Source organism: Neovison vison, chromosome 6 (assembly GCF_020171115.1).
Source record: "Neovison vison isolate M4711 chromosome 6, ASM_NN_V1, whole genome shotgun sequence".
NCBI classification, from domain to species: domain Eukaryota; kingdom Metazoa; phylum Chordata; class Mammalia; order Carnivora; family Mustelidae; genus Neogale; species Neogale vison.
The window spans coordinates 98,286,412-98,293,440 of NC_058096.1; the positions used below are offsets into that span (position 1 = coordinate 98,286,412).

The 7,029-nt window shown below is 34.4% G+C and overlaps 1 pseudogene; it reads left to right on the forward strand.

Annotated features, from left to right (window-relative positions):
- Positions 1-293: 293 nt before the first annotated feature.
- Positions 294-388, forward strand: LOC122910852 (annotated as a pseudogene).
- Positions 389-7,029: the final 6,641 nt, after the last annotated feature.

Genomic DNA, 7,029 nt, shown 5'->3' on the forward strand with positions numbered 1-7,029 from the left:
ACCTGAAATTTTCTCATTTGATATAGTATAAAAATATTGAACGCTCTTGAAGCACTAAAAATGCCAAGAAGAAAATGTAACTTCCATTAGCAATTTGGCTTTCTCCATATTGACATTAGATGTTGATAATATTTGACTCATTTCTTGGCTATTTGCATGATCATCAAACTGTAAAGATTTATTTTTCCTTTGCCTTGATTGTGGGACAGAGATTTCTCTCTTCACGTTAAAGGTATGTATTCATTGATCCCAGCTGATTATGTATATTATATATACATATATAAATATATATAATCGCTTCTCCGCCTTTTGGCTAAGATCAAGTGTAGCATCTGTTCTTATCAGTTTAATAAATATAAATATATACATATATAAACATATACCCCAACACATGTACATATTTATTGATGCCAACTTATACTGTGTGTGTGCATATGTGTGTATAGTGTGTGTATGTATGTATGTGTGTATATTTATTATATATCAATATAGGTACATCTTTTTTTTTTTTAAAGATTTTATGTATTTATTTAACAGAGAGAGACAGAGAGAGAGAGAGAGACAGTGAGAGAGGGAACACAAGCAAGGGGAGTGGGCGAGGGAGAAGCAGGCTTCCAGCCGAGCAGGGAGCCCAATGCGGGACTCGATCCCAGAATCCTGGGATCATGACCCGAGCCAAAGGCAGACGCCCAACGACTGAGCCACCCAGGCGCTCAATACAGGTACATCTTAAAATTGGGTAAAGGAAAGGATTATTTGGCCATCTGTATATTTAGATGGGATCTCTTCAGTTTCAAGGTTGGAATTCTTAATGTTTTAAATGTCCTCTGTTAAAACAGTGTTAAATTCTAGTTTTCATCTCAGCTTATTCCTGTGGTTGACCTTGATGAGATCAGCTACAGTTCTGTTATTTTGATGGATACCGTAATAATAGAATAATTAAATTACATGCAATCCAAATTGTGTTAAAATACTTCCATTACTGTTCTTCTTTACCTTCATAAAGTTCCAATTCTTGTGGAACTCCTCAAGGGCTCTAATAATTGTAAAAAGTTAAGCATGAGTCTATTGATAGTAAAATTTAGACTATGTTCTTTAATGATTAATTATCCTAAGTAATCAAAATAATGAGACCAGCATACAGATGCATTCTCTGTCCTAGCCCCATTATTTACCTATTCTGTTACTTTCTCATGAATAAAAAAGTGAATTATTTATTAAAGCTATTTATAAAAACCTATACTTTCAGATTCTTTTCTAGAGTCTTTTCTTAGCATTTTATCATTTTGCCAAAATATTTTAATATTTTGGAAGTGCAGATGATATGCACACAGGTAATACCTTTCAGAATCATTTCCTTCTCTTTACTTTTGAAGGGGCATATCATTACTATATATTCACCTTATATTTATATTGACATCTGTCCAGTCCTTGAACGTTTGTCAGTAGATCCTAAAAAGAGAAGATTTTTCTTTGTAACTGAATTATCATTTTATTTTATTTTTATCATATTTATTTATTTTAAAGATTTTATTTATTTGACAGAGCGAGAGCACAGCAAAAGTGACTGCAGGCACAGGGAGAGGGAGAAGCAGGCTCCCCACTGTACAGGGAGTCTGTTGTGGGTCTCCATCCCAGGACCCTGGGATCATGACTTGAGCTGAAGGCAGATGCTTAACCATCTTGAGCCGCGGAGGCATCCCTATCTTGTTTTCTTAATGTTACTGTTTACATGTAGTTTAGAAGTTTCTTCCTTTGGAAAGCTATTTTTCCCTTACCCTGCATTGTTTCTTACCTACAACTCATTAGGTATGCCTCCTCCTTGGTCACAGTATGCCTTGAACACACCTCTGCATATCTTTATTATTGTACCTGCCACATCTTTTGAATGTCAGCTTCAAAATGCCTGTCTTCCCCACGAGACCATGATGTCCTTGATGTTGGTGACTCATTTTTATTTATCTTGTTATCTTAGTACCTGGCACAGACTGTAACACTCAATAAGTATTTTTCGAATGAATAAATAATAGTTCCATTCCTTGCTGATTGCTTGTGATGATTATGAAAACTAGAGGACTTCAGTTAAAATAAATGAGAATGTATGGGATTCTAACATTTTTCAGTGCTAGAGTCTTTTATGTCAAAATCTGAAAGATGAGCTTGGCAAAAAGTATCTTTGGAATGAAAATGAACATTTTTAAAAAAAATTTATTTATTTGAGAAAGAGAGTATGCAAGCAGGGATAGGGGCAGAAAAAAAATCCTCAAGCAGATTCCCAGTTTAGCACAGAGCCTGACTTGGGGCTCAATCTCAGGACCCCAAGATCATGACCTGAGCCAAATCAAGAGTTGGCCATCTAGCCGACTGAGCCTCCCAGGTGCCTGAAAATGAACATTTTCAATGTACATGTGTTTAGTGGTTCAAGTGAAAAATCACTGAATACTAACATTTTAGAGGCTTTTTTTCTTTTTTATCTTTTAGAGCATTATTGAGGTATAATTGACTTACAGTAAGGTATATATATATCAACTATACTTGATATAAGTTTGTAAAGTTTTGACATGTAAATATACTAGTGGAGTTATCACTACATTATACAGGGAACATATCCATTAGGCCCCAAAGTTTCCTTGTGCTTGTTTATAATACCTCCTTCCTATCCCTGCCCTACCCCTGCCTTCATTTTCTGGGAAAGCACTGATCTCCTTTCTATTATCATATATTAGTTTTCATTTTCTATAATTTTATGTAAATAGGTCATATGGTATGTGCTATCTTTGCTTCTTAAAGCATAGTTTAGGGATTCGTTTGTATTGTGTGTATTAATAGTTCGTTTTCTTCTTTGTCGAGAATATTCCATTATATGAATGTGCTACAATTTACTTCCCTATTGATAAACATTTGAGATCTAGTTTTTGGCTCTTATAAATAAAGCTGCTGTGAACATTCATATATAAGATTATATCTGGACTTATGCCTTCATTTCTTTTGGGGAATATCTAGGTGTGGAATGTCTGGACTATATGGCAGGTATATGTATAACTTTTTAAGAAACCGCCAAACTGTTTTCCAAAGTGGTTGTATCATTTACATTTCAATCAGCAGTACATGAGATTTTCAGGTCTCCCACTTTCTGTGGGCAGGCTTTTAAAATTTTACCCATTCTGATAGAAATATAATGGTATATCTTTGTAGTTTTAATGTGCATTTCTCTTATGACTAATGATGTTAAGTATCTTTTGCTTATTGCTCTCCATATATATATTTATTAGTGATGTGCTTGTCTTAATCTTTTGCCAAATTTTCAGGGATTTTTTTGTTGAGTTGTGAGAGTTCGTCATGTGTTCTAGATACAAATTTTTTTTATCATATAGGTGACTTGCAGATATATTTTCCTAGTCTGTGGCTTGTCTTTTCATTCTTTTTGACAGGGTCTTTTTAATAGAAGTTTTAAATTTTGATGAAATTGAATTTGTCATTTTATTCTTTTGTGGATTATGCTTTATCAGTATCATACTAAGAAGTCTTTGTTTATACCAAGCTCACAGAAGTTTTCTTTTATGCATTATTCTAAAAGTTTTAATATTTTAGAATTTAGGTCTATGATCCATTATGAGTAATTTCTATATGTGGATTAAAGCATGGATCAACTGTCTTTTGTTTGTTTGTATATTGATTTTCAATTGTTCCAGCATCAGTTTTTTTAAATTTCAAGGTTTTATTTAAATTCAAGTTCATTGATGTATATGGTAAATTGGTTTCATGTTCAGAATTTAGTGATTTATCCCTTATATACAACACCCAGTGCTCATCACAACAATCTGGCACCAGTTGTTAAAAACTGAATTATCTTTTTTCCTTATAAAAAAATCAATTGTCGGGCGCCTGGGTGGCTCAGTGGGTTAAGCCACTGCCTTCGGCTCAGGTCATGATCTCAGGGTCCTGAGATCGAGTCCCGCATCGGGCTCTCTGCTCAGCAGGGAGCCTGCTTCCTCCTCTCTCTCTGCCTGCCTCTCTGCCTACTTGTGATCGCTCTCTGTCAAATAAATAAATAAATAAAATCTTAAAAAAAAAATCAATTGTCCATATATGTGTGTGTCTCTTTTTGGAATATCTATTTTGTTCCATTGATCTATTTGCCTATCTCTGTCTGAGCCAGACCTACAACTTTGTTCTTTTTCAAAATTATTTTGCTTAAATTAGGCCCTTCACATTTCTACATGAGTTTTAGAATCAGCTTTCAATTTAAGACAAAAATCTGGCTAGGATCTTGTTTGGGATATGTTGAATTTTATTAATTTGTGGAAAATTGACATCTTAACACAATTATGTTTTCTGACCTATGAACAAGGTATGCCTCTTTGTTTACAGATATCTTCTTTAATTTATGCACTATTTTAAGTTTTTATTTCACAAGTCTTACACTTTTTGTCATCAGTTTTCTAAATATTTCATATTTTTATGTGTTTTAAGGCATTATTTTATAAATTGGTATTTCTGATGATTCATTCCTAGTTTATAGAAATATAATTTATTTTTATATATTGTATGTTGGTCTTGGATCTTATAACATTGCTAATAAATTCATTATTTCTAGATTTTTGTTGTAGATCTCATTGGATTATCTATATAGATTTTCATATCCTGTAAGATTATTTGCAAATGCAGTTTTAATTCTTCCTTTCTAATCTGATGTTTTTTATTTATTTTAAATTCCTCATCCCTCTCCACATACTAAACACATACACACATACACACACATACACATACCTGCTCTTGCTAAAATCTCTAGTTGTATATAAGTGATGACAAACATCTTTATGGTTTTCCTGATCTTAGGAAGAAAATGTTATGCTTTCACCACTAGGTATACTGTTAAATGGAGGTTTGTGTGTTTGTTTTTGGTAAATGCCAACAATCCTCTTCTATTCCCATGTGCTAAGAATTTTTAGCGTGAGTGGATAAGGGATTTTGTCATGTGATTTTTTTTTGTGTGTCCATTGAAATGATCATCTGTTTCTTTTTCCAGTCTGAAATATTATGAATTGTATTAATTACTGTTTAAATGTTAAGCCAGCAGTGTATTTCTGGGATAAATGAATGAACCCCACTTGATCGTCATATATTGTTGGATTTTGTTGGCCTAAATTTTGTTTTGAATTTTTGCATTTATTTACCTGAGGGCATATTGGCCTTGATTATCTTTTTCTTGCAGCATAAAAATAGTAGAGTAATGATAGCCTTATAGAATGAGCTGGGTAAGGGGTGTCTGGGTGGCTCAGTGGATTAAGCCTCTACCTTCAGCTCAGGTCATGATCTCAGGGTTCTGGGATCGAGCTCTGTATCAGGCTCTCTGCTCAGTGGGGAGCCTGCTTCCCCCTCCCTCTCTCTGCCTGCCTCTCTGCCTACCTGTGATCTCTGTCTGTCAAATAAATAAATAAAATCTTTAAAAAAAAGAATAGAATGAGCTGGGAAATATTCCTTCTCCTCACTTTTCTGTAAGGTTTTGTTTGGGGTTGAGATTATTTCTTCCTTAAGTATTTAGGGGACTTTTATCTTTTTCTTTTTTTTTTCTTAAGATTTTATTTATGTATTTGTCAGAGAGAGAGAGGGCGAGAGCGAGCACAGGCAGACAGAGTGGCAGGCAGAGTCAGAGGGAGAAGCAGGCTCCCTGCGGAGCAAGGAGCCCGATGTGGGACTCGATCCCAGGACACTGGGATCATGACCTTAGCCGAAGGCAGCTGCATAACCAACTGAGCCACCCAGGCGTCCCTAGGGGACTTTTCTAATGAAGCCATCTGGATCTGGATTTTTACTTGAGGGTAGGTGTTAGTTACAAATTCAGTTTCTCTAAAAGTTAATTTAAATGGCTATTTTTCCTTCTCCTCCTCCTTCTCCTCCTCCATCCATCCTCCTCTTTCCCCTCCCCCCTCCCTCTCCCTCCCTCCCCCATCTTCCTCCTCCATCTATTTCTTTTTGTTCTTTAAGGAAGGGTGAGATGGGGTTGGGGGTTGGCAGAAGGAGAGAGAGAATCTTAAGCAGGCTCCATGCTCAGTGTGGAGCCTGACATGGGGCTCGATTTTACAATCCTGAGACCGTGACCTGAGCTAAAATCAAAAGTCAAATGCTTAATCAACTGAGCCACCCAGTGGCCCCTAAATGACTATTTCTTGAGTGAATTTTGACAGTTTGAAATTATTTTTTTCTGTTTTATCTAAGTTGTAGAATTTATTGCCATAAAGTTTTTCATGATATTCTCTTAATTATTAGCTGTAGCATTTGGAGTGTGCTGTATCTCTGATTCCTGATAGTGAATTTGTGTCTTCTTTTTCCCTCAGTTTTTTTTTTTTCTTGATTATTTCAGAGAATCAGTTTATGATTTCATTGAATTCTGTTATTTTCTGCTTCATTGATTTCTACTGAATTCTTTCATTTCTTTTCCTTAATTTAGTTTTAACTTCCTTTTCTTTTTTGAAGGAGTTACTACATTTTTAAATTAAAGGTTACTCCTATAGGACAGATATTTTGTGATCATGCTGAGTTTAATTAATTTGGTTTAGTTTCATATTACAGCTTAAGAAGAAAATTAGAAAAGCTTAAGAGAAGGTTGCTTGTTTCTCCTCTGGAGCAGTGTGGAAGACTTTACTGCATGCTTAAGATCAGTGTTTTTTTCTCCATTCATTTTCCATGCCATCTTGAAAGTAGACATCTGTAACTGAAATGCACTGTCTGATTTGCAAAGTATATATGTGTTAATTTCAAGTTTATCATGCCGAAAGAGCATTGTTCTAATTTATTATTTATTATTTTTGTTATAAAAATTTAATACTTACAATTGATGTCAAATTTATAGTCTGGCAATTCTTTTTTCTTCCTTTTTTTGAGTTTTTAATAAGATTGTTTTCTAAAAACCTGTCCTACAATTTTTTTTTAAATATTCTCTTTAAAAACAAATAGAAATTAAGACAAAAACTTACCTTAATACAACTGGTTTAAAATTAGCCAAATTCAGTCAAAGTCAACCAAAAG